Source organism: Myripristis murdjan, chromosome 8, assembly GCF_902150065.1.
Source record: "Myripristis murdjan chromosome 8, fMyrMur1.1, whole genome shotgun sequence".
Lineage (NCBI taxonomy): Eukaryota > Metazoa > Chordata > Actinopteri > Holocentriformes > Holocentridae > Myripristis > Myripristis murdjan.
The window spans coordinates 18245927-18265858 of NC_043987.1; the positions used below are offsets into that span (position 1 = coordinate 18245927).

Below are 19932 nucleotides of genomic sequence, written 5' to 3' on the forward strand. Positions count from 1 at the left end.
ACAGCGCCGCCTGCCTGCCGACAGCATTGAATTTTGGGATAATACAGGAAGTAAGAAAATGCGCTCTTTTCCGCTGTGGTTAGCCTCCGGTTCGGATGGTGAGCACATTTGTTGAACATCTTATGTTTTGTAAGAGTTTGTTTTGCACAATAATGCCCGATGGTGGTTGTGTATTTTTCATGCACTTATATATGACCGCATTTTGTGTGATTGTTTTGGTAGGATTGTTGATGATTGTGGACTGAAAAACCCTTACATCCCTGCCAGGCAGAGTTGCTACTGGTGAAGTTGGTATGAAACAGATTGATGCTTATTTTTGTTGTGCTATTTTATAATTTTGTTTGTCAAATGTATGAAGCAAAGAATTAATGTAATTCTCTGAACTGAAATTCAGTCTAAGTTTTATATACCAACAGTTTACATGCTAGTGGAGTGACTATATTTGTTTTTCTTGTTTATAGAAGTGCCACTGCCGTATTTATGGTGTATTTGTACTGTATTTGTGCCAGTTTATTCAAACTTTGGTGAGGTGTTATTTGTACTCAGATAGAAGCCTACCGAGTTTGCTATTTTGATTTGCTGTTTATTTTTTGTTTTGTTTGTAACTTGGTGGAAGTAAATATTTCCTGCAATTTATCTACTATAATTTAGAGAAACTTATACATTGGCAGAGGGAGAAATAAAGTCCCCACAAAATAGTATTTGGAGTTGTGTGTTCAATTTATCCCGGCTACAAATCTTGGTACCAGGAGTGGGGTTGTTTTTCTTTTCTGTCAACTGTAAAGTTGAAAGGCAATAGTGTGCACAATACAGTAGTATAAATACGGTAGTGGTGAAGAGTGGCCGAGCATCGGATCCCAGGGACAGAGATAGCCGAGTCTGGGGTTGCCAAAGGACCGGTGGAGACCGACCAGGCCAGATGAGGAGGGACCTGGCTCTTGCGGCTGGAGAGGACGTCGACCAAGCGTGCCAGGCGAAAGGGACTACAGGCTGGAGTAGACATCACCCGGGAACGTCAGCTGAACTCGTCGGCTGAATTTCTGCAACAAACTTATCCTTTGTTTGTGTAATAAAGACTGAACTTGAAAGACTGTGTTTGGGACAATAGGGGTGGAAAATGTCAACCCAAGGTGAAGACAATGCAGCTGAGGATGGACATGGGGTGGGAGGTTACTCGGGCAGTGGGTCTGATGATGAAGTAGAGCAAGTTGATGTGCAACAGCAAATAAGTGATTTAGCTAAAAAGCAACATGAAGTCACGACTGCCATATCCTCATTGAGCACTGCACCTGCAAGGTCATATGTGTATGTACCTAGAGAGCGACATATTGCACCATTTAGTGGGGATATTGATAAAGATGGAAGGTCAGTAGATGAGTTCATTGAAGAGGTAGAACGAGTTCTGGCTATCAGAAACCAGTCCCCATCTGAGCACTTTGATTTTGTGATGTCACTCTTAAGAGGTTCAACTTTGGAGGAGGTACGTTTACGCAAAGATGACGAAACTGACCAGATAAGTGACCTGTTTTACTATCTCCGGGATGCTTTTGGAGATAAACGCAGTGCCTCTCAGCTGTTACAGAACTTCTATAGCTGCAGACAAAAAGAAGGAGAGGACATTCGTGATTTTTCACATGCCCTATCACAAGCATTAAACTCAGTATTGAAACAACACCCCAACTCAATTGCTAATGAGAAAGTGGCTTTAAGGGATCAGTTTGTAGAGGGGGTAAGAGATGAGAGCTTCGTAAATATGTCAGAACTCATCCTGCATCATCTTTGATAGATGTGCGTGAAGAAGCCTACTTGTGGGTTTCAGAAGAGCCCGCAGCATGTGCAAAAAATGTAAAGAGTAAAGTAAAAGCTTGTAGCCAGATGACAACAGATGCACAGTGTACAGTTGTCAATGCTAAAGAGAAACAAGTATATCTTGAGGATGTCATGAAGGTTCTTTCAGAGCAAGGGAAAGTTAGCACTACTGGCAAACAGAGTGAGAAGTCTGTTTCACTTGATGATGTTATGATGGTTCTTTCAGAACAAGGGAAAGTACTGAATTGACTAAAGCAGTTAAGGATTTGACCACTCATAACCAAAGCCCTATCACTACAGCAGCTAGTAAGCCAAAAGCCCAACCAAAGTTCACAGCTGATGGTAAACCAATCTGTTTTAGGTGCCAGACTGAAGGACACGTAGCTAAACAATGCCCACAGAAGAGACGTAGAGATGCTGAAAGCTCTCCTGTTTCAGGTCAGCAGGGAAACGGGAGCCCCTGGTTGCCTTGAGTCGGGTAATGCAGGGGCAGATGTCAGACTCTCCCAAACCTCAGCCTACACGAGAGCAAGTGATTGAGCGTGCCATTGGTCAATGTCCAGTAGTCAATCTTAAGCTAAACAGTGCACCAGCTCGCTGTTTGCTGGATACTGGTAGCCAAGTTAGCACCATCACAAACAAGTTTTTCAGAGAGCAGTTGTTTGGGGATGATGGAGCCATGCTTGCAACTTCTAGTTGGCTCAAGATTACAGCGGCAGATGGCCTTGAAATCCCATATCAAGGCTATGTGGAGCTAGAGGTTGAAACCATGGGCTTGAAAATCCCAAACTGTGGATTCCTGGTTCTAAAAGATGATTGTTCAGCCACAGAACAGTGCATCATTGGCATGAATGTCATACACAGGTGCCGGCAGCTAGTGACATCAGAATTTGATACTGTGCTGGGTGGGACTTTGGATTCTGGTTGGAGAGCTGCTTTCCAGAAAATGCAGTCATGTACTGTGGAGAGAAAAACCATGGCCAGGGTTGCAGGCAGGGACAGGGTGCGTGTACCAGCATCTTCAGTGGCAACTGTCATGATTAAGGGTAACTCAAAAGGGGAAGGCAAAGAAACACAATTGCTAATTGAGCCTGTAAACACACCCCTGCCACCAGGTCTAGCTGTTATCCCAACCCTGGTAGATGGCAAAAGCCACCTCCTTCCAGTCCAGATTGTCAATTTTTCACAGGAGGATGTGTGGCTGTGCCCAAGGACCAGGCTAGGTATCATCTCCACCGTTGACTCTGTCGAAAGTGACCAGACCTGTGAAGGTAAATTTCATCGTATATCTGCAGATGTTGAGCAGGTCTCTGTTGACACAAAAGATGAAAAGCTAGACAGTAAAGTGCAGTCTGTCTTAGACAAACTTGACATAGGTGGCACTGATGATGAGCAAACTGCACTGTGTGCATTACTGGCTAGGTATATTGATGTGTTCACAAATGATGATGATGATCTTGGTTTTACTGATAAAGTAAGGCATGAGATAAAGTTGCTTGATGATGTGCCAGTAACACAGCCTTATCGCCGCATCCCACCTAACCAATATAAGGATGTTCAGGAACACATTTCAAAACTTTTGAAAAAAGGCATAATTCAGGAGAGTGAGAGTTCATATGCATCTCCTGTGGTTGTAGTCCGCAAAAGTGATGGCAGTATACGCCTATGTGTAGACTATCGCAAGCTGAACCTGAAAACAATTAAAGATGCATTTCCCTTACCTCGCATTGACGAGAGTTTTGATGCTCTAAAAGGTGCCAGATACTTTTCCACCATAGACCTTGCTAGTGGCTATCACCAGGTGGCAATGGATGTGGGTGACAGGGAAAAAACAGCCTTCACAACGCCATTTGGGCTTTTTGAGTATTTGCGTATGCCTATGGGGGTTTGCAACGGTCCTGCAACATTTCAAAGATTAATGCAGGCCACAATGAATGACTTGATCTTTGAGATAATGCTAGTGTATCTAGATGATATTCTGGTGTACTCACCTTCTTTCCAGTCCCACCTAGAAAGGCTTGACATAGTGCTCAAGCGTCTCAAACAAACAGGGCTCAAGCTTAAGTGGGGAAAATGTCATTTCCTTCAGAAAGAGGTCAGGTTTCTGGGGCACCAGATATCTGCAGATGGTATTGCAACTGATCCCTCCAAGGTGGCAGCTGTAAAAGAATGGCCTGTGCCATCCACAGTGAAAGAACTACAGTCCTTCCTTGGCCTATGTAGCTACTACAGACGGTACGTAGAAGGGTTCTCAAAGATTGCAGCTCCTTTGCATGATGTGGTAAATCAGTGTCAAAGTGTGTATAGCTCAGCTAAAGCCAGCCAAAAGCTCAGTGCATTGTGGGACACAGAGTGTCAACAGGCATTTGACCTGTTAAAGGAGAGACTAATTACTGCACCAGTTTTAGGTTTTGCAGATTTCACCCGCCCTTTCATTGTAGAAACTGATGCCAGTGGTCAAGGTTTAGGAGCCATTTTGTATCAGCAACAGGATGAGAAAAAGAGAGTTATTGCTTATGCAAGCAGACGGCTAAGAAATGCAGAGAGAAATGATAAAAATTATAGCAGCATGAAGTTGGAGCTGCTAGCACTCAAATGGGCCATAGTAGAAAAGTTTCGGGGTTACTTACTGGGCTCAAAGTTCACAGTCATAACTGACAATAACCCCTTGTGTCATCTAAAAAATGCAAAACTTGGAGCCATTGAGCAGAGGTGGGTTGCGCAGTTAGCTGCTTTTGATTTTGATGTACAATATCGTCCAGGACGATGCAACCCAGCAGCAGATTCTCTCTCACGACACCCTTTAGCAGGGGAGCCGGAAGCTGACAGAGATGATGTAGAGCTTGATGACTGCATTACTATTTGTAACATGATCAGTAGGGGAACACCCCTTGAGCCTGAGTTGGTCACTGCAGGGGTGAAATGCTGCCAGGTCAATCAAGTCAGGGCTATTGAGGCAGGTAGATGCCAGTCTGGTGTTAAAGAGGCTACCCCAACTCTCCCAGGTTATTCCAAGGAAGAATTGCAGACATTTCAAGGTCAGGATCCAGTGCTCAGCGATTTTCGCAGATTTTGGGATCAGAAGTGTAAGCCAGGTCCACAAAAGAGGAAAAGTCTTTCCAGACCTGTAAAATCACTGTTCAAGCAGTGGAAACATATCAGAGAGCGAGATGGACTGTTGTATCGGGTGGTTGAGGATGTGCGTCAGGGAGAATGTTTTCAGTTGCTTGTTCCCAACTGTCTGCAGAAGCAGATTTTGGAGAGTGTGCATGACTCTATGGGCCATCAAGGCATAGAGAGGACCTTACACTTGCTGAGACAGAGAGCATTTTGGGTGGGCATGCACAGTGATGTTGACCAGTGGGTTAAGAACTGCCAGCGCTGTATTTTAACAAAAATGCCACATCCCAAGATTCACCCACCTATGAAGTCATTCCTTGCATCCAGACCTCTAGAGGTTGTAGCAGTAGATTTCACAGTGCTTGAACCAGCTATTGATGGCAGAGAAAATGTTTTGGTAATCACAGGTGTGTTTACGAAGTTTACACAGGCTTTTCCCACTCGCAACCAAACGGCAGAGATCACAGCAAAAGTGTTGTTGAAAGAATGGTTCATGAAATATGGAGTACCTCAGCGTCTGCATTCTGATCAGGGCCGTAATTTTGAAAGTGAAGTGATTTCAGAGCTCTGTAAACTGTACGGGGTGAAGAAAACACGCACTACCCCTCATCATCCAACTGGCAATGCCCAGTGTGAACGTTTTAACCGTACTTTACATGAGCTGCTGCGCACACTTCCCCCTGACAAAAAGAGACGTTGGCCTGAGCATTTATCAGAATTGGTGTATGCTTATAATGTGACCCCACATGCAACCACTGGCTACTCCCCATATTATTTGCTTTATGGGGTGGAACCACATCTTCCAGTTGATGCACTTCTTGCAAATGAGCATCCTGGAGACAAGAAACTTGATTGGCTTGCAGTTCATCAGCAAAGATTAAAAGAGGCACATATCAGAGCTAAGGAACATGCAGAACAAAAAGCAGCAGAGCGCATTGCCCTGCAGAGTGACAAAGTGTACTGTCCAGCAGTTGAAATAGGCCAGCATGTGTATCTACGATACAGGCCTGCAGGTCGCAACAAAATACAGGATGCATGGGGTCCAACTGTGTACCAAGTTGTAGACATTCTAGGGAACACTTACACAGTACAGCCTGTAGAAGGAGGACCTGTTAAGAGGGTAAACAGGGTGGATATCAGACCATGTGTTAATTTGCCCATTCAGACTCCCAGAAATGTGACAGAACCAGTCTGTGAAACTGGTGTGGTCATGGAAACAGAAACTGAGTCAGAGAGGTCAGAAGAGAAGGCAGAGGAGGGTGTAATAGTTGAGGAGGTTTCCTTTGGACTAAATCCAAATCTTGACACTTTGAGTTCTCCTGTCAGGAACTGTGAGAATGATTTAGTCTGTTTTGAATCTGAACTGAGGGAAGTTGAGACTCCTGTGGTAAGGCAGGAAGAGACAGAGCCTGTTGAGCTGGAGTCCAGGGCTGATCAGCAACCCAGTGTACAAGCTCCTGTCCTAACTCCTTGTCCGAGACAGAACCAGAATCCTGCGTCGGGTTGTCAGCACCCTAGACCTGCCCCTCGCAGGAGTAAAAGAATAAATGCAGGGACTCACTCCAACCCATATCATGAGCCCAAGTCAGTTTTAGAGCCCACATCTCTAAGTCCTGCACTTGTATCTCAGATCATCGCAAGTTTAGGAACTGTGTTTTTCAGAGAAGCACTAAATGAGGTTAAGAATAGTTACTCGGTCACCGAGGACGTTGACTGTTAAGCAGGGGAGAATGTAACCAGGTGGTAAAGTAAAAATATCAACAGGATGGTATATCCATATGGTTTAGATTCTTAGTTGTTATATAACTGTAATTATAAATTTGGTCAGCAGAGGGCGTATATTTACCGTTACACAGCGCCGCCTGCCTGCCGACAGCATTGAATTTTGGGATAATACAGGAAGTAAGAAAATGCGCTCTTTTCCGCTGTGGTTAGCCTCCGGTTCGGATGGTGAGCACATTTGTTGAACATCTTATGTTTTGTAAGAGTTTGTTTTGCACAATAATGCCCGATGGTGGTTGTGTATTTTTCATGCACTTATATATGACCGCATTTTGTGTGATTGTTTTGGTAGGATTGTTGATGATTGTGGACTGAAAAACCCTTACATCCCTGCCAGGCAGAGTTGCTACTGGTGAAGTTGGTATGAAACAGATTGATGCTTATTTTTGTTGTGCTATTTATAATTTTGTTTGTCAAATGTATGAAGCAAAGAATTAATGTAATTCTCTGAACTGAAATTCAGTCTAAGTTTTATATACCAACAGTTTACATGCTAGTGGAGTGACTATATTTGTTTTTCTTGTTTATAGAAGTGCCACTGCCGTATTTATGGTGTATTTGTACTGTATTTGTGCCAGTTTATTCAAACTTTGGTGAGGTGTTATTTGTACTCAGATAGTAGCCTACCGAGTTTGCTATTTTGATTTGCTGTTTATTTTTTGTTTTGTTTGTAACTTGGTGGAAGTAAATATTTCCTGCAATTTATCTACTATAATTTAGAGAAACTTATACATTGGCAGAGGGAGAAATAAAGTCCCCACAAAATAGTATTTGGAGTTGTGTGTTCAATTTATCCCGGCTACAATATCCTTATATTTGCTCCCCATGCTCCATGCTCCTCTGCATGCACATCAAGATAAAATCCCCCTCAGGTGCCCATGAGCTGGATTTTGTGAATAGGAAATCCTTTCATAGCAATAATGTTCAGGTGAACATGACTTTTTGATATTGTCAGTTAATGAACACTGTACATTGTTTGTGATGTGCGTTGATTGGTTTAATAGTCTTCATCTTATAATTTCAGATGATTTGCAATGCTGACTGTCTGATCAGCAGTGTCGTGGCAAAGTGGCCTGGCTCAGTCCATGACTCCTGAGTCTTTCGGACCTCCGGAATCTATCAGCACCTATCACAAGGTGAGCCACACAACCTTTATTAATAACCACTTTTTACATCATGGCTGTGTCAAGAATGTCACTCTATTCATGAGGTTGTGATGATGAGATTTTGTATTGACAGGTGAATTTTCTGGTGTGTTGCTGGGGGACGGGGGATATGCCTGCCAGCCTTTTCTCCTGACACCACAGACCCCCAGGGAGCACAGCAGGCCTACAGTCATGCCCATGCCAGGACAAGGGCCAGGACTGAAATGACCTTTGGCCTCCTGAAGGCACACTTTCACTTTTTCCAGGACTTAATGCTGCGTTCCAGCGGGGAATTGTACCTGTGAATCACGACTTCAAAGTCACGAGTCACGACTTCAAACCGTTCCAGGCATAACCGATAAGAACAACCGTCTCCAGTTGGGCCGCCATCCTTGTGTACAAAACATAAACTGCGTGACGTTGAATGAAGAAGTTGGAGTCCGTTGAGCACAATCGAGTTCACAGGCGTGAATTCACAAGTTTGGCTGTAGCCCCGCCCACTTTTAACCGGTAACTCACCAGTTACGGGTGGCTGGAACGCAGCTTAAGGCTCAGCCCTTTGAGGGCATGTGACATCACTGTGGCCTGTGCCGTCCTCCACAATGTGGCCTGCCTGAGGAAGGAGAGGGCCCCCAGAGTGCCATCACACACAGACTGGGACAATCCTGCCATCTTCCCTGATGACGACAGTGGTCGGCTGCTGAGGGACCAATATGTGTTAAATTATTTTAGTTAAAATGCATGCTTTAAATTTAAGTTAAATATGTCCTACAGTGCCAGAGACGCATGCTGTGAATTTCAGTTAAATATGACCTGCATTGGCAGAGGACTGTTTTTTTTTTTTCTTCAATTTAAATTGATTTGGCCTCTATTATGTTGTTTGTGCTGTATACTGTGTGTATACAAGCTTGCTACTGCATCCATTCATTTGTCTGTTCATTTGTTGTGTATGGATTTGTCCTGCATTTATTTCAGTGTGCAGACGTGCAGGGTGTATTACATACAGACCTTTGAATGTGTCTTTATTCCTGTGTTGTATAATATGCTCTGATTCTGTGCTTTCTATCTTGTAGAATCACTGTGTGACTTCAGTTTTGAAAGGAGCTGATGGTTTACCTGCTTTGATTTATCCTTATTCAATAAAGGAACATCATGTTATTCTTTGATGTGTATTTATATTTATATGGGATGTATATTTTATAGTCTATGGTAAAGTTATCTAATGATTGTAACATCATCTAAAATCATCATTTATCTACAATGATTGAAATTAGTGATCACAAATGTTTAAATAATGACAGTGGGTCTAGTTTCGACACCTTCCTAGAATAATCGCCTAAGTCATTTTTTGTCAAAAATGAGTTTTTTTTGCCTAAATCATCTCCTCTTGATGCTGGCCACCTCTGGTATAAACGCCAGCATCCTCAGTTAAACAGATCATGCCATTCTACCCCTGAAGTATAACTGCCTAAATAAAGAGTGTGTCAAAACAGTGACTTAGGTAGTTTTATTTTGCCTAAGTCAAAAGAAAATGTGACTTAGGGCTAGGCAATTTTACATTATTTAGGCTATTTTAAGCATTCCAAGACGGCAGCAGTATCAAGAAGAAAGAAAATTTTCTCTGCCAATGAAGTGATTTCAATGATCCAGGGCTCATCCTCAATTGATAAGTGATGAGGTTTAGTGTAACATTGGCATATAACATATTACAATTGCCTAAATCAACAAAGGCATGTTCAGAAATTTGCCTAAGTCATTTATTTCTGTTATGTTACATAATTGACTGGCATTGTTTTTAGTATGTCAGTAGTCATCTTTTTTTATAACCTTTTTGAGTGAAATTATCAATAAATATCATACAGTTAATTTTTGGTGAATTTTTTAGTGTCTCCTGAAAAAATGACTTAGACAATTATGTTAGGAAGGTGTTGATGTGATAACAATGTGTAGTGGCCAGTGGAATAACTTCTAGTTTCCGTTTGTGGTGACTGCTGACTGAGATAAAGGATGAGATTAAATAGATCCTGGAATTTAGCCTGGTCTGGAGCAGGCTAGCTCCACAGAATAAATCTCCATTGTAACTAATGTCATAACATATCCCGCTATCCACTATCCCACTTTTGTGCAACCGGATCACAGATAAATGAATCCAGGATGACCGAGATATCCCGGCTTAATCCCTTATCCTAGTTTTGTGCAACAGACCCCCGGAAGAGGATTTCTTCCTCCTTCATAAGAAAGGAAGGTTATCAGGGTCAGTTGAACTAAAGTTCTCTTTCTAACTCCTTACGCAGACTCTAACATCCCCATATAGATGTAGGCAACCACCATACTATGTCCCAAGTCCAAAGCTGATTGTACCAAGACCAATATTGTAATAGTGAGAACCTGTACAGAAACTCCTTTAAAGAGAGACCATGACATAGCCATTTGTGTGGAGTGGCTCCGCATGGCAATGGGGGCTCCATCACCAGTGCACACATAGGCAGTCTTAATCATATCCACTATCTACGATTGTGGACTTCATTTTCTAATCTATTATGTTGACTGCAGCTCGTTCAGGAAACACCCCTTTTGGTTGTATTAGACATGCTCCTGTGGGACAGAACAAATGACCTATGCGATCATATAAGTTGGAGGACGTGTTGTCTTTGTGATGTTTGCTCTCAAAAGATGCTATATAAGTAAATTGCTTACTTACTTATTGTTAATGTAATATTAAAGTCCCAAAACCGAGCCCTGGGGAACATCCTTTGACACACCCAGGAACCTTGAGTTTAAACCTTCAGCCAGCACATGCTGACTTCTGCAACTGCAAGTTTTAACATGAAGACTAATCCTCCTACTGTGCTTCAGTGTAACATGATCCACTGTGTCAAAAGCTTTCAAAGGAGCGATGATAAGAACTGCACAGTGCATAACAACTGCACAGACTTTACAATGTTTTTTTCCCCTGAAACCAGAATGATGAACAGAAATAACACCATTTGTAGTTAGTCTTTGTGTTTCTCATTCACAAGAGATTCCAAGATGTTTACAAGAGAAGACGGCTGGATATGGGCCTGTAGTTTAATTAAAGCAGGATCACCTTTTACCAGGGGAAGAACAATGGTCGATTCTAGTGAAAGATTAAAAAGTTAGGTTAAAGGAGGTGCAATAAAATAAGTTTACTTACTTGAAAAACAAATGCTTTAAGTGATCAGGTCTTTTTTTTTTAAACTGATATTTAAAGATTTTAGGAAGACTAGGATTTAAGGACCCAAATAAAGAATCAGAATTTGAAAGTGCTCATTAAAACACTCAGGCCTTTTCAGACACTGTAATTGGGTCTTTGACATTGTATGGAGGACATTCTGTAGATTGTATTTCCATTTAACAAATTAATGCTTCTCCAGAATTTCTCTGGATCAAGATTAACTACATTTTTTCTAAGAAAGTAATTGGCTTTGACATTTCTAATTACAACTGTACACTTATTGTGCAACTAACTGAAAAATAGCCAGCGAGACTCTAGGTCAGAGCACCTGGCCTTAGCAAACACAACATTCTCTCAGTAAGAAGCTGAGATGATTTTGGGGTGAACCGTGCATCAGTATAACCCTTTACTCAATATTTGTAAAGCCACAATAGAAATATTTCCAGGCATTTTCAACATCTGGGATAAGATTCATTATATTCCAGTCAAAAAGAACTCACATAAAACAAACCTTGTTCATTTAAGGGGCAACCAGGTGGCTCATCGGCCAAGAGCGCACCATGCACCAGGGCTCAGTCTTGATAGCAGCAACGAGGGTTCAGATCTGACCTCAGGCCCTTTGCTGCATGTCATTCCCTCTCTCTCCCCTGCCCTTCCTGTCTCTCTCTACTGTGACTGTCAAATGATTCAGAAATGCTAAAAAAAAAAACCTTGTTCATTTAAGGGCTTTATTTTGCTTCGCTTTGATTCTGGAGAAAGCTCTACTCTTGTCCACAGCCCTCAGGAAGCAGAGCACATCAGAAACCAAGCACTGATGAGGATTAACCCTTACTGGTTTATACCATCTCACAAGTGTGATGGGAACTGTTTTGATTTGACCGTTTGACTCCACTTTGGGTTGAGATTTTATGGCATTCAGCAGGAGGGTGACTCAGGTTTTAGAAATGAAAAACTGTATATAAAACTTTTACAGTGTTTGGGATAGCTGGGCATGGAACACAGAGCCAAATGGTAAAAAAAAAAAAAGAAAAAAAGAAAAAAAACAGGACTAAAAAATGACCTTTCACAGTTGGTTCTTTATACAGTGGAAATGGAAAAAAAAAAAACGAAAATGCCTGATCTTCATAGATTCTAAAAAGTCCCAGGATATGGAAAGTTTCGGGGTAAACAGTACAATAAGGGGTAAAAGCAACCATCCAGCGACCTCCAGTTCGACTACTGCTGATCACTGTCATCCCCTAAAACAGCAAAATTTCAGAGTAATTCTTGGGGGGGACATGAAAAAATTGCTGTCTGGCACGATTGTCTCTTATGCTCCATTGAAATTTGCAGTACAGTGCTGAGCCCTCAGTATGTTCATATGTTTTAAATAATGCTATTAAGAGCAATAATCCTCTAACCAAATTTCTTTACTCACTGTTCTATTTCCACTACAGTCCATCAAAGTAGCTTTACAAGAACTAGAAACTCAAAATAAGCTCTAAAACTAGAGGAAATACCTTGAATAATCTAACTACATCAAACTATTCTTCAAAAAACAGATTTATTGTAGTGTCAACAAAAAACAAAGCAAGATATGGCATCAAATAGTGACATACAGTATATGTTTGAGCTGTACACTCTCCCTTTTAGATCAAATAAGAAAATGAAATGGAACTATGCCACAAAATAATGCAGTTTAAAATGCAAAAAGTAGATATCTATCTAGAGACAAACTCAAAATATCAGAAAATATGAACTATTTCTGACATTAATATCCTGACAGACTTTTTGAAAGACTATAAGGCTCAGTATCTGCTCCTCCTGTGGTCTGTCCTCTCTCTCCCTCACTGTCCTGCACTCGCTTCAGCCTGTAAACAATCATTAGCTGTTAGCTTAAACAGTGAGCTGAAAGAGGCACGGTTTGGACCAAGCAGGGGAAAAATATCACTTTTCATATTACAGCCTTGTGCTTGGTGAACAAGTGGTGTGATAAATGGATCACTGGCTTTCACTTCAGGAGGTTTTCTTGCTAGTTCTCACTAGAATGCCTGTAGCCTGTAGTGCTGTAGTACCTCTCTCTACAGGCACTCTAGTTCTCACCAGGCTGCTGCCTCTCAGGCTTCTTCTTCTTCTTCTTTTGGTTTCCGGCAGACTAGACGCGTCAAAGGCGTATTGCTGCCCTCTACTGGTCGTTAATGCTGGTTAAACAGCGTCTCAAATTCTTTTATACATTCCAGTCGTGAAGAAATTTTAAAACAGCTTTAGCCGTTTCGTGATGATCCCAGCTGAGAAGTGCCGCAGTTGAAGTGTCCTTGATTCCAGATGCAGTCAGGTCTGCTTGCATAATAATTCTCTCCTTGTTATATTTGGTGCATACTGTAAGAACATGATTTACACTCTCTTCCTCTCCACAGGAGCATTTTCCATCGGGATGTTTACCTACCATTGCCAGCCCATGATTTAGTGCACAATGCCCCAGCCTCAATCTTGTGATCACCACAGTGTCCCTCCTCCCCATTTTTAAACTCTGTGTTATTTTGATATTTGGTTGTATTGCAAAATAAAATCTGCCTTTGCTCCCCTGTTCCCACTCTTTCTGCCAAGTTCTTGCTATTTCTTGTTGGATTAAGCTCTTATGCTCAGTTCTTCCATATTGTACTTGTATTGCTACTTTCTTTCCACTGAGTGCTCCTCTTGCTGCCTCGTCGGCCTCCTCATTACCCTGAACTCCAACATGGGCTGGTACCCAGACAAACCCAACTGTGCAACCTAATTTTTCTATTTTGTTAAGAATAATCTTTATTTCAGTTATTAAGTCAGGCCTGGCCCCACTTTCCCCCTTCATTGCCATTAGTGCTGCTGCTGAGTCTGAACATATAACTGCATGCTCTGGTCTGATTTCCTCCACCCACCCAAGTGCCCATAATATTGCCACAAGCTCTGTAGTGAAAACTGAAACCCAGTCTGATACCCGCTTTCCATATTGTAATTGTAAATGTGGAATGCTCACTCCTATTGCTGCCCTTCCGTGGATCTGATTTCTGGAGCCATCAGTGTAGATCTGCATATACCCTGCCCATTTTTCCTTCAGATGTTTGCTTGTTAGAGCCACTGGGTTGCCTGCATTCTTACTCTTTATTTTATCTAAAATCAAGAGATCTACGTCTGGCTCTGGTAGGAGCCACGGTGGGACAGGTGGCCTAAATACCACAGGGCCAAAGGGTAAATTTGGTATTCCTAGATCCACTGCTTTTCCTCTCAAGGAGTGCATTAGATTCCCTTTCCTCCCTTTTGCACTATTCCCTTGCAATTCCCAATGCTCTCCAAAGATTCTTGTGGCAGGATTGAGGGACCCCCAGCTCTGTAATTTTGCCCAGAAGTTCAGTGCTAGTTTGCGCCTTCTCAACTCTAATGGGGTTTCCCCCATTTCCACCAGAAGTGCTTGAATGGGGGTAGTTCTAAAAGCTCCTCCGCATATCCGTAGTGCCTTGGCCTGTATTACATCCAACTGCTTGAGCACAGAAGGAGCTGCTGCCCCGTATACCAAACAACCATAATCTATGCTGGATCTTATAACTGCTCTGTATATTGTCATTAGGGTTTCTCTACTTCCTCCCCAGTCAGTTCCCACCAGGCATCTCAAAACATTGATAATCTTTTCACATTTGGTAACTGTTTTCTTTACATGCTCCTTCCATGTCATTCTTTCCTCAAACCAAACACCAAGGAATTTAAATGTTTTAACCCTTTCAATAGGGCTTTTATACAGTTTGAGGTCCAGTTTTGACATTTTCCTTTTATATCCAAAAACAACATACTTGGATTTTGTAGCTGAGATTTTAAAACCCCATTCCTCTGCCCAAGCCTCCACTCGCTCCTGCGCTTGCTGCAGTTCTCTATAGATATAGTCCAGATTTCGTCCTCTCTTCCATATGGCCCCGTCATCTGCGAACAGCGACACGCCAAATCCATGGCCCACTCCACAAAAAATATTATTGATCATGATATTAAACAAGACTGGGCTGATCACACTTCCCTGTGGGGTTCCATTAGTTACAGCTTCTACAGATGATAAAGCCCCACCTACCCTTACTTGGATGGTGCGCTCCCTCAGAAAATTATTTATCCAGTTTAGCATTCTTCCTCTGATTCCAGCGTCGTATAGCTTTAAACCTAATCCCTCCTTCCACAGCATGTCGTACGCCTTCTCTATATCCAAAAACACCCCCACTACACATTCTTTATTTGCTAGAGCCTTCCTGATTTCTAAATCTAACATCAAGATTGAATCCATGGTGGATCGGCCTGCCCTAAAACCACTCTGATAAGGAACAAAATATCCCCACTTCTCAAGAATGTATACTAGTCTATCTGTAACCATACGTTCCATAATTTTACTCAACACTGCTGTCAATGCAATTGGACGATATGATGTAGGGTCATTAGCTGGTTTATCAGGTTTCCGAATGGGAACAATAATTGAGTGTTTCCATTCCATTGGCAACGTGCCATTTTGCCATATTGTATTGATTAATGCAAGAACTTCCTCTAGCACTATATCTTCCAGGTGACTAAAAATCTGATACCCCAGTCCATCCCTCCCAGGAGTTGTGTCCTTACCTCTCTGAATAGCTAGTTTTAATTCTTGCATTGAGAAAAAATTGTTTATCACATTTGTATTATCATGATTGTGCTCTAGCTTGAAGCTTTCATTTCTGAGTTTCTCTTCTCTTTTATTTTTGCTCATAGCACTTAAGTTTTCTGAGCTGTGTATCACTTGAAATGTCTTAACTAGCATATCTGCCTTGGTATTATTATCAACTGCTTCCTTCCCTTCCTTCAGCAGGACTGGCACTGCTGACACCCTGTACACTCCTGCCATTTTATGTACAACTGTCCATAATTTCCTTATTTCTGTATGCGGTCCTAGAGTATTACAGAATTTCTGCCAGCTCTCTTTTTTTGTATCTTTTATGACCCTTCTAGCTCTAGCTCTGAGCCTCTTATACTCTATTGCATTTCTTTCAGTAGGGCTTTTTTTAAATTTCCTATAGGCTTTATTTCGGGCACGAATGGCACAATTACAAGAATCATTCCACCATGGTACTACCTGACGCTCTTTTGGGCCTTTTGTTCTTGGGATACACTCATCAGCCACCTTTGTCAACATTTTGCATAAAGATCTATTCCAACTATCTATGTTAATATCACACACATTCCCAACCTCCTCCTGAGTCCTTCCTCTGAAATCCTCCCACCTAGCTCTAGAGTAGCTAAACCTCTCTTGCCTATTCTTTTGTTCCTTTATTAACTCCTTACCAAACCTGCTAATAATTGGAGCATGATCGCTTCCCATTGTGTTCCTATCCATTACTTCCCATTCTCCTACTAAGGCAAGCTCAGCTGATGCTAAGGTTAGATCTATACATGATTTTGCTCCCCGACTTACCTGAAACCATGTCGGTCTCCCATCATTTAGGACTATTAATCCTTGATTATCTATAAAATCCTCCAATACAGCACCATTTTTATCTTGTTTGTCACTCCCCCAGACCACACTATGTGCATTGAAATCACCCACCCAGATTACAGGTTTCTCTACTGTACCCATTAGATTTTCAAGTAGTCCACTTTCCAATTGTGCTCCAGGGTTATAGAAATTAATTACACTGATTCTCCCTTGGGTTGACCATATTTTTACAACTACACATTCAATCTCTGTATTAGTCTCTACTTTACTGAACTGTATGCCTTTCTTTATGAATGTGGCACACCCACCCCCCGGTCTGTTTGCTCTATCTGCTCTTACACTTTCATATCCAGGAATTACAAAATCTAAACATGGCTTCAGCCAGGTCTCCTGTACACAAACTAAATCCGGTTTATCTTTAACCATATCAACAAAGTGTTTTAACTCCTGCCCATTAGCTACCAGACTCCTGGCATTCCATTGTAGGATATAAAACATAAACCAGTATTTAATTATCCATTTCATTTCCATCTGAGAATATGTACTCTTCATCTGATATATCTCTGTCCTGACTCCTAGTTGATTTCTGACTTCCAGTCAGTCCTGAGTGAATGTACTTATAAAGGGTTTCAGGAGAAATGTCACCAACATCAAGAAATTTGTTTGCCGCTGATACTACTTCCCTTGCAACATCTGACCTATTTTTTGCCACCTCTTTAATGCGCCACACTGCCTCAGAGAAGAACGCAAGGAATGCACTCTTTTTGATCACTATAGAATCTTCTGGCTCTGCCACCGGGGGCGCTTGCTGTGTCAGAGGCCTTGCTGCCTGGCTGCAATGATTTGTTCCCTCAATTCTCTTCAGAGCCTCTGCATAAGAAATATTGTTCTCATCCCTAACTTTCTGTACCAATTCAGCCCTTTCACGATGCGGGCATCCCCGATATCCCACCATGTGACTTCCACCACAGTTACAACACTTGACAGGACCTTTACACTCTTTAATGTCGTGATCCTCCCCACACTTCCCACATCTGCGTTTTCCCCTGCACACTGCTGCTACATGACCAAAACGCTGACATTTGAAACATCTTAGTGGTGGTCTTTCATACACTTTAACTGTGAAGCACAGATAGCCCAGCATAACCTTCTCTGGTAATTCTTTTCCTCCCTTTAAATTGGCCTTAAGTTCTTCTTCTGAGATGTCTTTTGCCACATTATAAATCACTCCTTTTACACCTCTGACTCCGGGTATAAAGCTCTCCACATTCTTCCCACCGATGATGTTCATTTTACTTGCTTTAGCTTGCTGCTCAGCAGATTTACAAATCACAAGCAACATCCCATTTGCTAACGTTTTAGCATGACGGACCTCCCCAAGCTCCCGTTTTATCACACTGGTTAGTTTTAGGGGGTTTACAGCTCCAAATCCAGCTCCTGCATCTTTGATCTTAAACATCACTTTAAATCCCTCCTCGTCGTTACCGACGTCAACCTTTCTGCTCTTTGCCTGCATGTCTATGTCACTATCAGCTGATACTTCAGCCTCTTGAGTTGCTTTACGCTCTCTCTTTTTCCTTCTGCTTTCCACCACTTTCCACTCCCCTCCACCCTTCCATTTCCCTTCACCCTCCCCAGTCATGGGCTGGCTTCTGGTGAAACAACCAAAGGGTACCTGTGTGCACCGACCGATTGACAAAAGATCTCAGTTTGTCTCTCGTTTAATTTGTTGATACAAACAATTGAAATCTGCCGCCGCGTGCCTCCGTCATCCACTCCGTCCGTCTTCCGGAAGTCGACCCTCCCGACTCTCTCCGCCTCTCAGGCTGACGGACTGAACTGAAAGTTACCGAGCTGCCGCTCTGCCGGCAGCAGGATGCGGACCAAACCACTTTGAGGCATGGGGGAGGTCATAACATTTTAACACTTAAAAACACACTATTTTACATTTATAATTAGCACCGCTTGCATTGGGCTTTCATTGAATATTACTATATTATTCAAAATTTATGGATGGAGGGGTCTTGTCCCCCCCCGACCCCCCCGGGATTTCCGCCTATGTTTCCACGTACCCCCTGCAATGTGCTCGCGTACCCCTAGGGGTACGGGTACCCCAGGTTGGGAAACACTGGTTTAGATTATCATTGGTGCATATGTATCAGTAACATTGTCAAGAATGCCCATTAAAAGTGCTTTACACATTTAAAGGCATTGACTAGATTTTATATTTGGACTTTATAACTGAAATTTGAATAAATAAATAAAATAAATTGAAGAACAATATAGCTTGTTTTGTGTGATGCTGAGTTGGGTTAATTCCATTCAAGGCAAGAGGGCTGCTAGTAGTGCTGTTTTCTTTTGTACTACAGTTATAACACAACATTACATACGATACAATTATATTCAACTGTTATTATACAAATCCTATTTGTTCTGGACGAAGACTATTTTACCATACGTGATACATCATAGCTTTTTGCGTGCTGATGGGACTGCCTGTCATGCAGTAGGTGCCCTTCAAACAGCCAGTCCGCCTCTGGGCCTCATGGGCCTGTAAAATGATCCTCAGCATACTGGTGGGAAAAGGATTACTGGGGACATGTTTTCTTAACGTGGTTTTGTTCCTCTATTCAGTAATTATATGTTAGGGGCATTGTGAATTGCCTTGTGGTTGAAAGGTGCTATACAAATAAACCGGCTATGCCAGAGCTGTACTTTGTTGTTGTTTTGTATCTTGTTATACAGATCAGCATTTACACATGCAGAAACACGCAAAATGACAACAGCAAAAAAGAAAAGCTTTCCGTATATTGATCAACATGTGAGATCAAGAAGGGACAAATGCACAACAAAACAAAACTTGACTCTGTTTAGAGCTTGTTGATGAGATCCCATTCTCTACAAGGGAATGATACAGACAAGTGACAAGGGTCTCGAAATCTAGTAGAGGGATGAGACACCATTCCATAAAGCTATTCTCCTAAAAAGACCAAAAATCAGTTCATTTTCAGTGGGAGAGCAGATTGTTTTCTGATGATCTCACATAGTCAAGTCAGTGGAATCCTTACACACCAAAATTTTTGTGTGGCATGAAAAACAAATTCAGAGCCACTAGACCTTTTTTGGAATTCCATCCACAAAAATACACATTGGACCACTGAAATGTTTTACTTTTTAAATGTAACATTATTTTGACCTCCCTTTTTTTTTTTTTTTTTTTTTGTTTTTTGTTTTTTGTTCTGCCAATACTTAGTTGCAGTTTTGCCCATCTCTACATCCGCAATGCATTTAATTAGTGATTCCTCGGGTCTCAAATTATCAGGAGAAAGGAACCTAAAATTGTGTGGAGGTGTGGGGGTCTATTTAGGTAGTCAAAAAAGAAACAAAGTACCTGACACATACTGACCCCAATACGTGGATGTTGTTCT

The 19932-nt window shown here is 41.9% G+C and overlaps 1 long non-coding RNA gene across 1 annotated transcript; it reads left to right on the forward strand.

Moving 5' to 3' along the window:
• Positions 1 to 6768: 6768 nt before the first annotated feature.
• On the forward strand, positions 6769 to 7504 carry LOC115364302 (uncharacterized). Its single transcript, XR_003928653.1, has 3 exons — positions 6769 to 6879; positions 7004 to 7072; positions 7242 to 7504. It is a non-coding gene; the product is annotated as an uncharacterized LOC115364302 (long non-coding RNA).
• The last annotated feature ends 12428 nt before the right edge of the window (positions 7505 to 19932 follow it).